The sequence below is a fragment of the Phalacrocorax aristotelis genome, chromosome 2 (assembly GCF_949628215.1).
Source record: "Phalacrocorax aristotelis chromosome 2, bGulAri2.1, whole genome shotgun sequence".
NCBI classification, from domain to species: domain Eukaryota; kingdom Metazoa; phylum Chordata; class Aves; order Suliformes; family Phalacrocoracidae; genus Phalacrocorax; species Phalacrocorax aristotelis.
The window spans coordinates 167,093,245-167,112,041 of NC_134277.1; the positions used below are offsets into that span (position 1 = coordinate 167,093,245).

Here is an 18,797-nt window from a genome sequence, read left to right on the forward strand (position 1 = left end):
GCAAAACAATGTGCAAAATGGTTGTGGCATTTGTTGGGAAATGCGGGCTCTGAACCTACATCAGTTCCTGGTGCAGGATGCAGAGACGTCTCTAATAAGGTCTGTTATATAGGATTTTGACGGCTCTGAGGTGTAAAATCCACCGGTTCCCAATTTCAGCGCGTCGGTGCTGCGAAGCGATGTGTGTTCAATGTGTATGCAAAGACCGAAAAAATTCACTGTTGCTCTCTCGTTAAAACTAAATCAGCCGTCAGCCTTCCCCGCGCAGGACTCGTACAGAGCTGTCTCCCCCTGCTGGCACCAGACCCAGAGCAACTCACAGCTCCAGAACAAATAAAAAAAAATTTTAAAAAAGGGGAAAAACTTCCTAAATAAACCCAAAACCAGTGTCCAGCTCACAGCACTGACACCACCCACCACAGACACGTTAAGATGGGACGTAACTTGCGCTTATGGTCACTTCCATGGCATTATCAGCCCCCCCTCGACATCAGCCCCCTTTGGGCAAAGGTGGATGAAAAAAGGATTTTAACGATGCTCTAAGGCACAAGCTCGCAAGCAGGCAGGTACCAATTTGGCACCTCTCACTCATTTTCCCGCTCAGGGTCCTGTCCTCGTAAAGATGCTCGGCCACCACCCCCACCCCAGGACTCCGAAGTATCTCTGCTCTCTCTGAAATACAAAGAAGTATCTCTTCTGTTTACAGCAAAACCTTAAAACGTCACCTTTCAACCCAAAGGTGGACCTAACACCTGACTGAAAGGAAAAATAAACAACCAACCAGATGCGCTTCCAAGTTTATAAAGCACTGACACCAGCACAAATGGAAAAAGCAACAGCTGGAAGAGCTGAGATGCTTTCTCGCACTGCAGGGCATGCAAAAGCTGGCGGAACACCTTCCATGAGTCTCACCAGGCTTTCCTTAAGAGCAGGAGAAGTCATGAAGGCCAACTTCTCCCACAGCAACAAGTGTAGAAAGCAAGTCCTCACAGCGCTTACCCGAGCTGCTTTCCCTTGTTTTCACAGATGGGAAATGAAGCTTTCCCCAAAACAGCCTGGGAACAACGGCACGGACGCCCAAAAGCAAAGAGCTGAGGGATCTACCACGGGTTCCCCGGGACCTGGGGGGGACTGGCCACTTCACCATGTGCAGATGTCTGAAGCCAGTACCCTAACAAAGATTTCATTCCATATCATTAGACGGTGTTTTGCATTCCCTTGCCCAGCCCAAAATAATCATGTTAAAAATACATGTGATCAGAAGACCATAAAAGACCCTATGGCCGTGGCCAGGGCCAAGGAGGGAAGAAAAGAAATGCGTGATTGCAACAGCAGAGCAATTACGTCCCACTCTGGATCCTTTCAAAATCAATATTAAGCCACTAAAACTGATTAGGCCAAGTCTGGTGGTGCCCCCGAAGATGCAACACGAATTGGGAAAGGTGTAGGCTGGGGGCATTGCCCTTCTCCCTGCCCCCTACGGAGACAACAACAACCTGTCTCCAACGAAGGCCACCATCGGCATGACCGCATGCCACCGGCTGGGTGAGGATCTGGGGGAGGGAGGAAAGCAGAGCCTGGAGAAGAAGACAGCGAGATGGCTATAATTTATACTCTCCTGCCTATACTTTATGGCTTTCTTAATTCGGCTCCTGCTACTATTAATGTAGTTAATGTTGAGATTATATCTATTTTCTGGCGTCAGGCAGTGATTTATTCAAGCCATTTTTCCGGTGCCGGCTCCCACGCTGTTAAATCAAGCGACTTGCCAATTAAGTGCTGACTGGGGAAGTGGATGCAATCTTAACAGATATCTAACCGCAAATTAAACCGGGTGTTTCTTACGCTTTGCGGTGCGCAAGGCCAAACCACTGAACCTTGCTGAGCTGGGAAAAGAGAAAATAAAAACAACCCCCAAAACAAAGAGGAAAAAAAACCCACCACTAACTTGCAGAAGAAAAGAAACAAGTTGCCTTTCCCAGCGGCATGGCGTTCATCACCCAAACCTTGGGTGCCTGCTACTTTCTGGACTCATGCTCAGGACAACCACCACCCAGCAGTGAAAAGCTGGCGGCAGAGAGGAGAATGGGATGAAGAATGCAAGGGTGGGTTTGAAAACAACTGGTTTGCAGAGCAAAGATGGGAGTAGGAGTTCTCTGACCCACCAGCAACTCCAGGTCTCCCAGGGTTCATGTGAGACCATGCCATCTCCATCCCTGGAGGTATTTAAAAGACATGTAGACGCAGCACCTCAGGGCATGGTTTAGGAGACATGGTGGTGTTGGGTTGTCAGTTGGACTTGATGATCCTAGAGGTCTTTTCCAACCTTAATGATTCTGTGATTCTATCTCAGGCTTGCAGTAGGTGAGTCCAACCACCTGCCCAGGGCTAATTTTTGATGTGAAATCTCAAATACCCTCGGATATATACCCTATACCTCAAGATATGACGTGCTACGATCAGCAACAGCAATGCCCACAGGTCTTGAGGAGAGATCACATAATTACAGAATGGTTGAGGTTGGAAGGAACCTCTGGAGGTCACCTGGTCCAACCCCTTGCTCAAGCAGGGCCACCCAGAGCTGGTAGCCCAAGACTGTGTCTAGATGTTTTTTTAGATATCTCTAAGGAGGAAGACTCACACCCCAAAGGTTTGGGAAGTCCTAGGGCTCCCCAGCACCTTGGTGGGACTGGCTGGCCTACATCACCAGCCCAGGGCTTGGCTGCACCAGGACGTATCATCACCTGCTCACATTTACCCCGTTCTTCCCCCAAACACAGTTCCCCATGCAAACGGGGTACCAAAATACCCACTGCAGATCCTACAGCACCTTCATCAGCATCCAAATGCAGTCACAGTCTGTAAGGAGGACACAGCACAGTGCAGAGGAGCACGTCCGAGAGGTTCCCCTTTGGTAGGTGACCACCAGGAACCACAAAAACGGATCAAAACCTGTTCTCCTGCTCTCAAAGAGGCAACAACAGCTCTGCTGCTTCCCAGTCTGCGACCTGACCATTAGCAATACTTCCCTGCATCTATTATTTGCCTCGAGAGCTATAATGAAAGCAATATACGAAACTAAGCGCTATTATTAATAATTGTGAAGAGTTGTTGTGATAACAGCTCATGATAAGTAGTGAATGCTTTTATGTTCCTTGAATATTGAGCAGGCATTAAAAAAAAAAAAAAATAAATGGGGAGGAGAAAGCTAATCCGTACATATAGAGCAGGATAGAAATTCCAAAGATCCCCATACTCGTGCTGTGCCTATGGCCAGGAACTAAATCAAAGGACAAGAATAAACAGGTAAGACGCCGCAATGTGTCCTGACAGGCGAAAAGTGACCTATGGGGACGACTGGAGCACTTCTTGCCAGCTGCTGAAATTCAATCTACAGGAAACACCATCCAGAGCTCCCATCATAAATACTCGATCAACAAGGACAAATGACTTCGCAAGCCTCCGTCGCAATAAAAGGATCATGTTCCTGGGTGGCACAACGAGAGCAACTGCCTGGCTTTGCAATATTAAAGGAAAATCTCCTGCTTGCTCCCTCGCTTTGGGAAGGCCAAACTCGTTCTACGTCATATGAGATACACCGCACCAGCAAAACACAAAGTGACTGCAACGTTATTTACCATCGTCATGAGACCAAATATTTGGCAACGTTGCGCTCGCAGCCCAGAAAGCCAACCATCTCCTGGGCTGCATCCCCAGCAGAGGGGCCAGCAGGGTGAGGGAGGGGATTCTGCCCCTCTGCTCCGCTCTGGTGAGACCCCCCCGGAGCCCTGCGTCCAGCTCTGGGGTCCCCAGCACAGCACAGACATGGACCTGTTGCAGCGGGTCCGGAGGAGGGACACGGAAATGGTGCGAGGGCTGGAACCCCGCTGGTGGGGAGAGAGGCTGGGAGGGTTGGGGTTGTTCAGCCTGGGGAAGAGAAGGCTGCGGGGAGACCTTCTTGTGGCTTTTCAGTGCTTAAATGGTCTGATAAAGACAGAGGCTTTTTACCAGAGCTCGTAGTGAGAGGACAAGAGGCAGTGGTTTTAAACTGAATGAGAATAGGTTTGGACACAAGACATTTTCTCCATTGAGGGTGGTGAGACACTGGACCAGGTTGCCCAGAGAAGTTGTGGATGTCCCATAACTGGAAACATTCCAGGCCAGGTTGGACAGGGCTCTGAGCAACCTGATCTAGTTGAAGATGTCCCTGCCCATGGCAGGGGGTTTGGACTAGGGGATCTTCACAGGTTCCTTCCAGCCCAAACCATTCCATGATTCGATGATTCTGTGATTTTACAAAGCAGTTAAAAATCCTAAAGTGGTTGAAGCTAACGGAGGGGACTTCAAGGGGATCTGGGGAAGCTGGTACCCAACGTCTGTCAGTCTCTGGTGGAAGCTGCCCACCTGGCTCCAAAACTCCAAGTGCGTGTGCTGCGACACCGCAGGATCGTCCCGTCATTACACCCAAATTAAGTCCTCAAATATCAACACCGAATACTTTGAGCAGGACTTCAGAAGCTTCTTTTCAATCTTATATTAAAGTAATCCACGTTTATCTTCAGCAATAGGTACCCAACAACCTGATGAGCATATTGCTCTCAGAGTTTGCATAAAAAAGGTTAAATTATTTTAATTTAGGAGACAGAAATTAATTTAGCAGACAAAAATCCACTCACACACAGACATTATGGCAAAGCCATTCGCGGTCACCTTCACTGCAACAGTCTCAATCACGTGGCAACAAATTGGTAAGATTAGCTATTAAGCACTCAGGGAGATCAGGCTGGCAAGTTTGAAATATGCAAGTAGTCTAAAAATCTATTGATTATTGTAAAGGTAGTTTACTGCCACCCTTAAAACTGGCCTAAAAGTGGTATTTAAAACAGTGTTTAATTATGTAAGTTGGCTACATGGCAGTGTGCGCAGCAGTGGAGTTTTGCCTCTTTCTTTTCCAATTTGAAGTCTCATCCAGGTTCTTTTTGGCCACATCATCACTTATTTTCAGGGAAGTCCACCAAGGGTTAAGTGCTGCACAAAGCACAACGCGAAGAACGTCTCTGCCCTAAGAGATACAACGTCGTAACTCACCCGTCACACCAGGTTCTCGGCCAAAAACTCTGCTCCATTGACAATGTATTTTAAATCACACATTAGCATTGATCCAATTAATGCAGCTCTTGCTAAACCAGATGATTTCTGAGTCTCCTCCCGGGCATCAAGCGTTCTCGTTGCATTTAAAAGAAGCAGAGAACTTGAGGCCACTCTGAGGTTTCCCCTATTTTCGTCTTGAAGACACTTTCCAACAAGTAGCTGGTTCTTGCCCTCCAATTAACACTTTTCATCTTTCCTGCCCTGCTGTTTAACCCCAAAATTGGACAACGCTCAACTGTTGCATGTGGGGATGGTCCCCTAGGCCTGAATTTTTTAGATGCTTTCAAATCCCATCAGGACATCCTGCATCTACCCTTGTCCCACCCTCTATGGCCTCAGGAAAGGCAAGCTGGAGAAGTTTGCCTTAAGTTTTCAGGGCAAGTGGCATATGGGCATCACAGCCTCATGTCACTCCAGTGATGAGAGACCAGGAGGAGCATGGCAAGGAGCTCACGCTCCAAAGGACTCAACAGGAGACCGTGGGGATGGAAAGGTCCAAGAATGGGATGGGAAAGCCCCTGCAGAATCAAACGGGCTCATCTACGAATGGGCAACATCCCCAGCCAAAGCCCAACCACCACCAGCTCACAACCGAGCTCCCAGTGGCTCCTAAGAAATTTTCCAAAGGCTTATTTAACCCCATCCCTACAAGGATACTCTTCAACACCTCTATGCAATGTTGAAGCAACACTTTGTGAGTTGACTGAACTGGTTACACGTAGAGCTTTCCCATGAGAATACCCATTACCTGTAGGAGGCCCCAAGCGACCAGCTTCTCCACAGCTAATGAGACCCTTCTACCAGTGCTAATTACACCAGTCAGGCTTCGTTCCTCCTCTCCCTCTTCCCACATCTCTTTTCTCGTTCCTCGAGACACATGTTAACGGGTCCTTTGAGTTCAGGCAAAACCCAAGGACCCAACAGTGGGAGAAGCCCAGGACATGTCGCTCTGAACGGCGCAGGGACGAACCAGCTCCATTTATCCTGGCTGTCATTCCCCAGCTCCGTCACGGCTGAAGAATCAGAGGAAGAGACCTACATGTCTCAAAATAAAAAAAAAATTACAAAAATACAAATTCCTTTGAAACCAGCTCCAAATTAAGAGCTGTAGCGAGGCTGTCAAGCCCCTGCTAGCTGAGTCTACAGCACCTTCCGTGCAAAAAGGGAGCTTAGCCCATTTATTAGAATGATGAAAGCAAAGGGATCTAAAAATTGCACTCCTTCATTAATGAGCAGCCGAAGGGATCGGTAAGCATAATTTCAGAGGCTAGTAATATTTTATATAATCGCCGAGTGGTTTAAATTGAAAACCCCCAACTGAATCAATATTTACCGCATTGAAACGAAATGAATAGTAATAAGTCACTAAGCTCCCTGTCCTGTTTCATAAAATAAAAAATTATAAAAATGAGCACAGGCACAGAGCGACTATCACATTAACTTTTACGGCACTTGGGGAGTCATAACCGACTGTTCTCATAAAATAAAATTTTAAAAAACCTGCCGGAGGAAGCCTTGCTTCAGCATCGCCAACAGAAAAAAAGCAAAATAGGAGCCGAGAGTTTCACAAACGCAGGCAAAAAGTCTCCCAGCAGCCCAAAGCCCAGTTCCCCGGGCAGGAAGCGTGCGCTCAGCTACTCGCCAAAGCGATTCTTACCCGATTTCACGTGGAGGCTCTGCTGAGAAACCCTCCCAGGCAGACCCTAGCCTCCGGAGAGGTTCGGGTACTGTGATGCCACAGCTCTGGATACGGCCAACGCAAACCCTGCCCTCCTTTTGCATTTGCAAGTTGGTTCGTGCGCCCTGTGCCGAGGTGGTGGGAGTGATGGAGACTCCAGTGGGCAGGCGCCCGCTGCGATGCCCTGGGACCGGCGAGCAGGTTTGGGGGGAAGGTCAGCGTCGTTTAACACTCACCCTGCCCAAAGACAAACCCATTGATAATAAAGGAATAACCTCCATGATTAGAAGCAGCGACAAGGTGCCTCGTTAGTCCCAACCACACAGTTTCATGTGTTGCCCAAGGAGGTCTTTTTTTCTCCCCTCTTATCCATCAGGTTTTTTATCCTTAAAACCCTGGGACTTCAGAACAGCACCATGGCCAAAAGTGTAATAAAAAGAAAACCCATTTCTTCAGCACCTTCGACACAGGACACTCAGATCCACGTACAAATGCTACATTTCAACACTTCCACCAAGGAGAAAACTGTCCAGCCATCATCCTATGTTGTGGGGAGCCAAGGTCAGGTTGGTCTGAGCAACTGATCTAGTGGGAGATAGAATCATAGAATTATTAATGTTGGAAAAGACCTCTAGGATCATCAAGTCCAACCATCAACCCAACACCCCCAGGCATCCTAAACCATGCCCTCAAGTGCCACGTCTACACGTTTTTTGAACACCCCCAAGTATGGTGACTCCACCACCTCTCTGGGCAGCCTGTGCCAGGGCCTGACCACTCTTTCAGTGAAGAAATTTTTCCTAAAATCCAATCTAAACCTCCCCTGCTGCAGGTTGAAGCCATTTCCTCTCGTTTTATCACTAGTGACTTGGGAGATCAGACAAACAACCCCACCTCGCTACAACCTCCTTTCAGGTAGTTGTAACTAACGGTTAGGCTAGGACTAACGAGGTAGTTGTCCCTGCCCATGGCAGAAGAGTTGGTCTAGATGATCTTCAAAGGTCCCTTCCAACCCAAACCCCTCTATGATTTGATGAATCTAAGCTCCTGAGGAACATTTAAATGGTGGATCCTACCAATGGCAGAAGATGAGGGCCGTGGCTTCCCACCACCACCTCCGTCACCAAATCCCTCCTTGTTCAGAGCCATGCAAGTGCCGTGCTCACACGAAGAGGCAATAATCCTCATGCAAAAGTATCCTCATAGAATCATAGCATCATTAAGGTTGGAAAGGACCTCTAGGATTAAGTCCAAACGTCAACCCAACAACCCTTCTGTAGAAAGATCCAAGGTGAGGGTGGATAAGTGCTCAGAAGCAACCTGGACAGACATTTTTTAATTTTATTTTATGTTTTTAAGCAGCTTTTTCTTTACCCCTCAAGGCTGTGCTCCTTTTTTGAAGCACCTTCAGCCGCTTGCCTGAATTCCCACCCTTCTTGTTTACGCTTAAAAGGAAATTTCAGGCTTGCCAAGTATTAACAAAAACAGCAGAAGGAGAATTTTACCTAATATAAATTATAAAAATAGAAACACAACTTGTTAGCTCACTTTGCCAAAGCCATCGCCGTGTCCCACGTGGTTTTTTCACATGGATGGAAAAAACACCTGCCCACCCATGTCTTTATACTTCCATGCTGGAGCTTCCCAGCACTTTCCCTTATCTCTTCCACCCAACCAAGGGCACACGCCCACGCCCCGATCCCCGCTGCAGCAGTGCCAAGCCCTGTTTTGAGTTGAAACACAGTTATTTTAGGTGCAGAAGAGACTGGGAATTTGTTAGGAGGGAACAGGAAAACATTCCTGCTGTCTCATTCGTGAACACAACTCCCACAAAGAAAGTTCCTTCCTGTGCCAAAAATAACGTTTCCCCCTTCCCCCCTTTTATTCTTGCATTTAAAAAGGAATTTAAAGCAAGCAGAGATGCCGCCTTCTGCACTCCCTGCTCCTCCTTACTGAGTCATAGAACCTTTTTCCATATAAAATATCCTGAACTGGAATAGCTTTGGGGTTTCCCTAGAGATTTGTCCCTCACCACCTCCATTCAGACGCTCCTTTCCACAACGGAGGATGGCAGGAATGTCTGCCTGAATTCACTACCAATAATTTGAGAAGCAATTATTAAATCCAGATGGGGGGGGGGGGGGGGGATTAAAGGAAATTATTTGCAATCAAAACGTATTTCGGCTTGGAAAACTGTTGAAGCTTGCAGACAGGTGGCTGCCGCACTCGTGCCAAGATTGGGAACCCCTCTGCCCTTTTTTTCCCACTTTCCCAGCTTTAACAGCTGTGACCTCTCAGACCTCCCCATATCCTTCTGCAAATCCTCCTTCCAGGCAAGCCCGGCAAGCAGCGCGAGCTGCAGATGCTTCGGTGCCCGGCCGGCGCCCAGGGATGGACGGATGGACGGACGGGGAGCGGGGAAGCTGCCGGGCGCAGATGGTCAGCTTCATTGTGAGCCCCGTCGACGGGGCACCCGTGCCAAGGGCGGGCATGAATCCGGCCTCACGCTAAAACCCAGCTCTGCCGCACACGGATGCCAGGATCTGGCCCAAGGGAGAGCCAAGGAGAGGATGCTCCTGCCCAGCAGCGGGCAAGAAGCTTTGCAAAGCCTCAGCCATAAAGCAGCACTTCTGGCTCCACCTAGAAGCAAGAGGGTAACACAGGCAGGGGATAAACCCACAAATTACCTCCCCAACTTGACGTTAGAGCAGCTAGACAAGGTAAAAGAAATTAATTTAGAAATTCCTCGCAGCGGTTAGAGGCACCCAAAGCACCTCTTACAAGTCCTCACATTACTTTTGCTCAGTAAAGATCATCCCATACGAAAACCACACATCCCCCAAGAAAAAAAATAGTGAGGTTTGGAGGAAACACCACAGCTTCATCCCAGAGCCGCCTCCATCAGACAGAGGATCTGAGTGTAGAAAGAAGAGACGGCGGTGCCCTGCTGGGGAGAGATTAAACCTGGCAGGAGCGGTATTACTCAGTACTAAACGAGCTAATTCTGATTATTTCTTAGGCAGCAGAAGGAAATAAATGCCCAGGGATTGAGAAAGCTGATTACGTAGGTTTTAGGTGTACAGTAAGGTATGAATATAACATTATTTAGGTATTTGTCTCCATATCGAGTATAACATACACTTAAACTCAACTGGAAAGATTCAATATCTCAGCCCAAGGGCAAAAGACTATCCTGGGAGAGATGCACAAGCCTGCTGCCGTGGGCACCACAGCATCTCGCTCCTCCATTCCTTCCCCCCGTTACACAAAGCACCTTCGAGCCCCCGCAGAAGGGCGGCTGCTGCCCAGCAAAGCTCTCAGAGCTCCCATTTATCACGGGTCAGTCCTGCTCAAGAGCTGGCCCCACACCATCCTCCAGATTTGATTTCTGTATCTTATTAAACCACTTTACCCCTTAGCTGTCACCTATAAGGACATGGAAATAGCTGAGCTTTTAACGGACGGCTGATTAACGAAGCAACAGAATGAGATACCAGCTTGGTCTTTGCTTTCTGCAGCCTGACTGCTGCCAGCAAAGGGTTTGCTCGGAGCGGGAGCAGCACCCAAAACACACGCATCCCTCGGCACTCACTAATCCCTGAGGTTTTTCCAGCCTTTTTAGAGTTTTGGGGTTTTTTTTCTCACGCCAGAAAGAAACAGATGGATCCATCCTTCAGCCTGAAAGAAGACTAAATGTTTACTTAGCCTGGAAAGAATTAATCAGTTGAAAACGATGCTCGAGCACTTGCCAAGCGACCTCTCTGCCCCCGCAAACCAGTTCGCTCTTTCCCGAGCCCCGAGACCTGCCCGGGCACAGCCCGACGCGGGCAGCCCAGATGCCGGCAGCAGTTGGACTCGGCTCAGCGCAGCAGCTCGCGGTGAGGTTTAAACAAAGGTATCACAATTTTACCATCACCGGGAACTGATAAGAAGTGATTTGGGTCATTTCTGCAGCCCGGAGCTGCCATTCAGCCAGCCTGCGCTCCCCCCTTCCTCCTTTTTTTAATGTTTGGGGTTGTTTGTTGTTTTTTTTTAAAAAAATACCAACTTTCACACCAGAATCGGCACAGGAAAACTTCTCGGATCGATCTTCTAAAAGGCTGGAGAGGTTACAACCCTTCAAAAACCATTTGGGGAAAGGGGTGCAAAAAAAAAAAAAAAAAAGAAGCTCTGCCGTTACTAATCTCTTTGTAGGGTAGAAATTTAGAAATTAAATACATCACTCACCCCCGCAGCTGTCACTGTCAGGTGAAAAATCAGTGACTGTGTAAATACCCAGCGCCAGAACAAATATTCTCAAAAGGGGATGCTGTTAGGAGGGATTATTAGCCTTAGAAAAACAGCTTCCAAAGGTTCAAAACCACTTTGAAATTAGTTTTAAATATGGTGTGTGTGCAATTTGGAAAACTATATCGCCGAGCAGATTCCATCTGGCCACACTTCAGTTGCTGCTGAAGCCTGGGCTACAAAGGGTGAATACTATCATATAACATACAGATTTTTACTGAAGCCTGGGTTAGAAAGGTTGAATACTATCATAAAAAACACATTTTTGCTAAAGCCTGGGTTAGAAAGGGTGAACACTATCATATAAAATGTATTTTTCTTTTAAAGTTACAGCTGGCATCTGGGGAATTTGGATGGACAAAAGGAACAGTGGTACCTGAAACCTCGTGATCCCACGAGATATTTTATCCTGGAGAAATATATGCCCTGGGACAGAGTGAGCAACTTCAAGAGGGGGTAAAGGGCTTTGGAGACCTGCTTCTGTTCCCAGCGTCCCCACACTCAGTCTCTGCATGGCCTCAAGCAGACGCATCCCCAAGACCGGATGAGAAGGGTATCAACCCTCCACTTTCTCCCACGTGCCATCTGCCCTGGTTGCCCATGGTCCATCCTAGAACCTGTACACTAATCCATAAATAACATTAAAACATCTAGAATTAATATTTTTCCACTAAAGCTTTCCCTATGCTTTTGTCAGAGTTAATGATTTGAGTTCAAAGTGCTTTTTCCAGCTCTACGCTGTGTTTCAAGATCCTCGGCGTGGGCTCCAAGTAAAGGAAGGGCAAGAGCAAGCCCTGACCTACCGGCCATGTACATCCCATCACGTTAAGGGTATTTGGGCTATAACCTAGGGGAAGAAAGCAATTGCTGCCTTCACCATGCAAAGACCACTGCCAACCCAAGGTATCGTTGCAAGAGCTGCTGGGTTGAGGCTCCGGGAGATGACACATAGATCCCAACCGCATGGAGAGGCAGCAAACCCTCTGCAAAGCCATGGCATGGGGAGGATCATCTCAAATCTGGTGTCCTAGCACCTGAAGATGGGCTCCCCAATGCTGGAGATCACAGAATCATAGAATCATTAAAGTCGGAAAAGACCTCTAGGATCATCAAGTCCAACTGTACTTGATGACCTCTCCGGTTGCCTGGGCACAAACTTTCACATCTCCCACCTGAGTTCCTGCAGCAGATGATCCAGCCCCAACTCAAAACTGCTGATCCGCAGCTGAAAACTCCCAACTTTTAATCTGTCTAAACCTCCTCGCTAAGGATGTTCTGCTTTTCTTTCAGAGCTGCTGCACACTGAAAGCAAGGAGAGGCGGTCACAAAAGAGAGGAAAAAAAATCCTGGCTAATGAATTACCACTCATCAGCAAATCCTCTACTAACCGACTGCGTGTGCTCTCTGCCTATTATAAACACTAAGTAAAACATATTAGCTTAATATGCCACGGGGTGGGAGCAGCCAGTCAGCAAGACGTTGCTGATGAGCAGTAGCTCGTTGAGACACCACGCAACCACTTGTGAGCACATCTGCACTGTTATACAACATAGGCGATACCCTACGTGCTGGTTTTAGTCCCTAAGGGATCTTTCCACTTCGCTTGTCCAAGCCCTGGGGAGCTGGTAACGCTTGTGCGGCACCACGATGCAACTGGGAGACGGTGGGGTTAGTGCGAAAAAGGCCCAAGCCCACCGTTACTCCTCTGCACCCCTCAAAACGAGCACTTCTTGCAGCCTTACTGAAATGCAGTCTCTTTTTTTTGTTAGCTTGGATATCGTTTTGGTTTATCCTTTTCTACAGGAACCTTTGGTCTAACAAGCATCACGGGTGTAATATAACTCTCCTGTGCAGAGCGATGCCTTGCTCGCAAGCCTCCTCAGAGCTCTAGGAACTGGCATTTGGGTGAACCTTTACAGCTGAAATCCTTTGGCCCAGGGAACCCCCTCTTCCCCCTGCCCTACAGCAGGACACAGTGTGAAGGATTCATTCTCACAGGGAGATAGAGGCAAGGTGGCAGGCTGGAAACAGAAAGAGGTTGCATCAAACAGGCGTTCAGAGATGCCAGCATGGATCCAAAATCTCCTGGCCCCAAACTGGTGCCCACACTGTTGACCCACTCTGGCTGTATCTCCTCTAGGAAGTAGGGTGGACCCTTCAGAGCTGATCTGTAGAGGCAACCTGGTGCTGAGGACCAAACATCCACACAACCAATTAAACTCATTTCAGCAAAAACACGTCCTTTGCTTTGCTCCTGCCCGGCCTTGATCACCCAGTGCCCACCAGCAGCTAGAGACCATCCTTGGGACTGGTTTCATCTGCAATGGGTTGAGTAAGTTTGAGCCTCCAAGAATGGTCTGTGAAGCCACCTGAAGCCCAACAACTGGAGATGTTCTACTCAGGAGACCAACTTCAAAACACTGTCCTGACCCTGCTGAGAATCTTGCTGGAGATGCAGCTGCCGCCTGCCACAAGGGACGCTACAGTGCTCTTCTCTAGCCGTTCTGTATCATCAAACTTGGCTTTCAGGGATAAAAAATATGAGAGAGAAGGAAGACCCTCCATTTATAGGTTATCCAAGCTATGGACTGGTTGACTTCCAGCTCATTTCCATCCAATGTGGGCATCTCAGGCCAAGAGGGTGCAACAAGTTCAACATCTCACGCGGCAGAAAGCTTTGCTGGGAGGATGGCTCTCAGCGGATGCTGGGAAAGAGCCTGGTGGTGGAAACCAGCTCTTATGTATCCTTACTTTATAGGAAACATCTGTGTTTGGCTGGGTTTAAGTATTACAAAAGCAAAACTACGTCCTCATGATGCCGAACGAGAAGCCGTCACTTTTATTCTGAACTACGCTCACCGCTTCTCTGTCCGAATGACCTCCCAAGGGCCAAACCCCAGCTTTCTGCATTTCTTCCCCTAAATCCAGAGAGGAAGACGTTTGCTGGGCTACAGATCTAAAGCCACATTTCAGCAGCCAAATAAGACGCCAGATTATCCCGAGGTGCCTATTTTCCATACACCTGCAGGAAATGCAAGGCACTTCCCCAGATAATGCGAGGTGAGGGATACCAGCTATACCCCACTAATTCAGAAAGGGAGGATAAAAAAAGGCAGAAATTCCCCATTTTTTCAGCCAAACTAGTTAAGCATCTCCTTTTTTCTGCTCACAACCATCACAGATCCAGCACATGGTGAAGCTGCGAGATCTCTCAGCAAGAAAAGATCTAGGTTTAGGGAACAGTGGGGTCCCCCAAGAAGGATGCTCCAGGCTCTGGAAAAGGGCTGATCCAAGATCAACACAACACCCTGCCGAGTAAATAACACATCATTGCCTCCCCAGGTTTGGATGTGACAGTTTTATTTTTAATAGGAGCCATTCAAACCTTGCCTACACCATTAACCAAAATTAAAAAAAGAAAATCCCATTATTCTTAAGTATTTTCATATGCATTTAAAGCTGGTAGTTAACCTCTGAGTCCCGTTTTTATTTTGTTTTCATTAGTTCCTCCGAAGTAGAGCTCAATTACTGCACCAACCCTTTGAGGAGGAAACCGGAGCGCTCCCCCCCAACACCGGCAAGCCCCAATACATGCAAAAGCAGCACAAAATACAACCTCCTGGCACAAGGTTATCCCAGCACAGGACAGGAGTGGGGGGACTGGGAGGACAACGCGGGCAGGGAGCGGGCTGGTGCAGCCCCCAGCTCCCGCTGCAGAGCTGCCCGTCTTGATTGTGCTGCTCAGCCTGTCGGCTGGGAAAGCACCCGGCTGGCAGCTCTGGTTTAGGGGAAAGCAGTTGGGGAAAAAAGAAACATGGGAAAAAAAACCAAAGAGGGTGAGGGTAAAAAAAAGATGGAAAAAAAGGGAAAAAGATAAAAAGGCAAAAAAGGGGAAAAAGGAAAAAGGAAAAAAGGGAAAAGAAAAATGAAAAAAGGAAAGAAGGAAAAAAGGAAGAAGGAAAGAAGGCAAAAAAGGAAAAGGGGGGGACACAGGAAAAAACAGAAAAGGAAAAAAGGAAAAAGAGAAAAAAGAAAAAAGGGAAAAGAAAAAGGGATAAGGATAAAGGAAAAAAGGCAAAAAAAGGAAAAGGGGGGACAAAGGAAAAATAAAAAACAAAAAAAGGAAAAAGAAAACAGAAAAAAAGGGGAAAGGGAAAAGGGGAAAATGAAAAAAGAAAAAGAAAAATGGAAAAAAGAAAAAATAGAAAAAAGGAACGGAAAAAGAAAAAAGAAAAGAGGAAGAGGGGAAAGAAGAATTAGAAAAAAGCAATAAAAAGGAGAAAAAAAAAGGAAGAAAAAGGGGAAGACTGAGTGTTATAAAGTGTCTTTCTGCAAGGGGGGAGCGCTGTGCGTGTGAAAGATTAATCCCAAGCTTTGCCCAAAAGAGGCGACGTTGTTTTTTAAAGCCTCTAAACTAGTCCCTAACAGAAACTGGATTATGCTAGGCCAGATGTCAGGGCTTCTCAGAAACAATACGGGGTTGTGTATCTCGTACCATCCTCATTAAAAAGATTAAAAGTACTTCCTATAGAAAAAAAAATGTATTTTCAAATGGGAGCCAGAGTTTCCTCCTGCCTGTAATGTCTCCAATCCCGGCAGATGAATTTCACTTTAATGAGATGTCATTTTGGAGAATGGTTTAACATCCCTTCAAAAAAAATCTTAGCCCTAAACCTCGTAAAACCACGTCGAGATTATTAAAAGAAAATTTACCACACAGACAAAATAAAATAAAACAAAATAGAACCCGCCAATTCGCAGAATCCATGACACGGCCGTTTTTAAATGTGATGGAAAAGGCTTTCCAAGTTATCTGCTTAAACACAGGCTTTCTGTTTACTTTTCACTTTCATGTCAAATGAATTTGGGAAGAAAAAAATTGACAGGAACTTTAAGGACATTAGTCACATTTCGACTCCTTTTTCAGATTAACGCATCAAAAGCCGGGGAGGCGGAGGGGTATTTCATCATCTTGATAAAATAAAATTAACTCCTAGTGCCCCAACCTCTGCCCGTAGGGTTACGATGCTCACGATTCTTCACCACCATGCAAGGAGAACCAGGTGCAATCGGCGCTGGGAGCAGAGGCGGCAAAACCCCACCCGAGCATCAGCCAAACGAGATAACTTCTAAAGCTGTGCTTGAACCCCCCCAAAACAACTGGAGATCGCAGTTTCATCCTCACAGGCTCCCCGCAGCTTGAAGAGCACCATCAGGACCACAGCACCACAGAATCACAGACCGGTGGGGGCTGGAAGGGACCTCTGGAGCTCATCCCATCCCACCCCCTGCTTGAGCAGGCACACCCAGCGCAGGGGCACAGGACCGCATCCAGGGGGGTTTTGAATGTCTCCAGGGAAGGGACTCCACAGCCTCTCTAGGAAGCCTGTGCCCCTGCTCTGGCACCCGCACAGGGAAGAAGGCTTTTCTCATGTATAAGTGGAACTTCCCGTGCTCCAACTTGTGCCCGTTGCCCCTTGTGTTGTCGTTGGGCACTACTGAAAACAGCCCGGCCCCATCCTCTTGACACTCACCCTTCAGATATTTGTAAGTATTGATGAGTTCCCCCCTCAGTCTTCTCTTCTCCAGGCTGAACAAACGCACGTCTCTCAGCCTTTCCTCATAAGAGGGGTGCTCCAGTCCCCCCATCATCTTGGTACCTCTCCGATGGACTTGCTCAAGCAGTTCCCTGGCCTTCTTCAACTGGGGGGCCAAGAACGGGACACAACACTCCAGATGAGGCCTCACTAGGGCAGAGTACAGGGGGAGGATAACCTCCCTCGCCCTGCTGGCCATACTCCTTTTCATGCAGCCCACGATACCCTTGGCCTTCTTGGCCACAAGGGCACCGTGCTGGCTCAGGGTCACCCTGCTCTCCACCAGCACTGCCAGGGCCTTCTCAGCAGAGCCACTTTCCAGCAGGTCAGCCCCCAAGCTGTGCTGGTGCACGGAGTCCTTCCTCCCCATGTGCAGGACCCTACACTTGCTCTTGCTGAACTTCATCATTTTCTCCTTGACCCAGCTCTCCAGCCTGTCCAGGTCTCGCTGGATGGCAGCACAGCCTCCTGCCGTATCACCCACTCCTCCCAGTTTGGTATCGTCAGCAAACTTGCTGAGGGTACAATCTATCCCTTTGTCTGGGTCATTTATTAATATATTGAACAGGACTGGACCCAGTACGGACCCCTGGGGAACACCGCTAGTGACAGGCCTCCAACCAGACTGCCCCATTGATCACAACCCTCTGAGTTCTGTGGGGGTCGTGTTTTGTGCGCTAAACTGTTCTGTGGGAGGTCAGGATCCAACCTCTTGCACCCGTTCTTCATGTTAAGGCAAAGCTACTGACCAACAGGAAAAATAAATGGGCCAAGGAGAGAAGACGACCTTTGGCTGATATCTTAAAAAATAACAACAAACCATCCCTGTCATCTTAAAAAATAACAACAAACCATCTCTGTCTGCTCACAAGATACGGTAACTTTGATTAAAGCTTCCCCTGGTCAGAGCACTCAGCAATTATCAATGGTAGAAGCCTACGTTAACAGTTTTCTGCATCTTCTATGCAACTTTCGAGATGATGCCCCAGCACCAGAGAAATATGGATTTGCTCCATCCATCGTGTGTGACGGCCCCAATCCCTGCTCTCAATCCCAATCCCTGACGCCCCGGGATGAGGAACGTGCTGTGATTTAACACGCCTGCCTCTTGGAGAACTCCATCATCTCGAAGACGCATGGAGAGCAGCATCTTCACTCTCCAAAACTTCTTGACAACTTCTGGAAGTGCATTGAGTAAATACATGAGAGCAGTGTCTGCTTAGCAACATGGAGAAATAATCAGGTGTCAGTTATGTGCCTCTGGCTTCTTCTCCTTGAGATTTTTGAGACAGTGGTTAGGGATGAAGAGAAAAATCCTGCCAGCACAGAGCATACCCTGGGCAGAGCCGGCACTGAAAACCGCTTCGCCAACCGAATTCTACCTACTTCCACCACCCATCACTAAACCGATGCACCTTTTGGTCTCCATCCCATAGTGTCCTCTCCAGATGAAACTAATGGTTCATGGACTAATCTGGGGCTGCCCTTCCCGTTGCTCTCTCTAATTCTTGGCCAACACCTAATTTTAAAAGGGCATCTTCATTTCCTCCCCAAAAGTTGGGGTTTTTAAGCAGAAGGACATTCTCCACCATTTCAGCCTCCAGATATATGCCCCACGGTGTTTCATCCTCCACAGCAATATCTTCTCCAAGTGATGGAAATAATTGCCCAGCAAGCCCCAAGCCGTGCTGGTGATCGTAACTCTGTGCCAGCAAAGCAAATCGAGCGGAGAAGGGATTTCCCCTAACACTGACAGGTGAGATGAGGGCTAAACCTTGCCCAGCTGGACCCAAATAAACTCCCCGCAAGGGCCACTCTGGCTCTGTAATTGCCAGCACAGGCAAAGCTACTCAACATTGGGTTGTAGGACACGCAACACGCACCAATGTATCTCAAACACTTCTCAACGGTTTCCAGAGATGTCACAAAAGTTGGGTGAACCCATTCCATTTCCAGAACGGATGGACTTCCTGGGGAGTGCAACCAGAAAACTCAGAAGCACTTGAATTACTGTGGCTTGACAAGTTACTGCCCATCAGCTTGGATTAGGGTAGAGTTGGCGCAGACTGAAACACTTGGGTTTA

The 18,797-nt window shown here is 47.8% G+C and overlaps 1 protein-coding gene across 1 annotated transcript in view; it reads right to left on the reverse strand.

Annotated features, from left to right (window-relative positions):
* ZC3H3 (zinc finger CCCH-type containing 3) overlaps positions 1–18,797 on the reverse strand; it is a 192,638-nt gene that overhangs the window by 81,769 nt on the left and 92,072 nt on the right. The gene's annotated exons all lie outside the window — the stretch shown is intronic.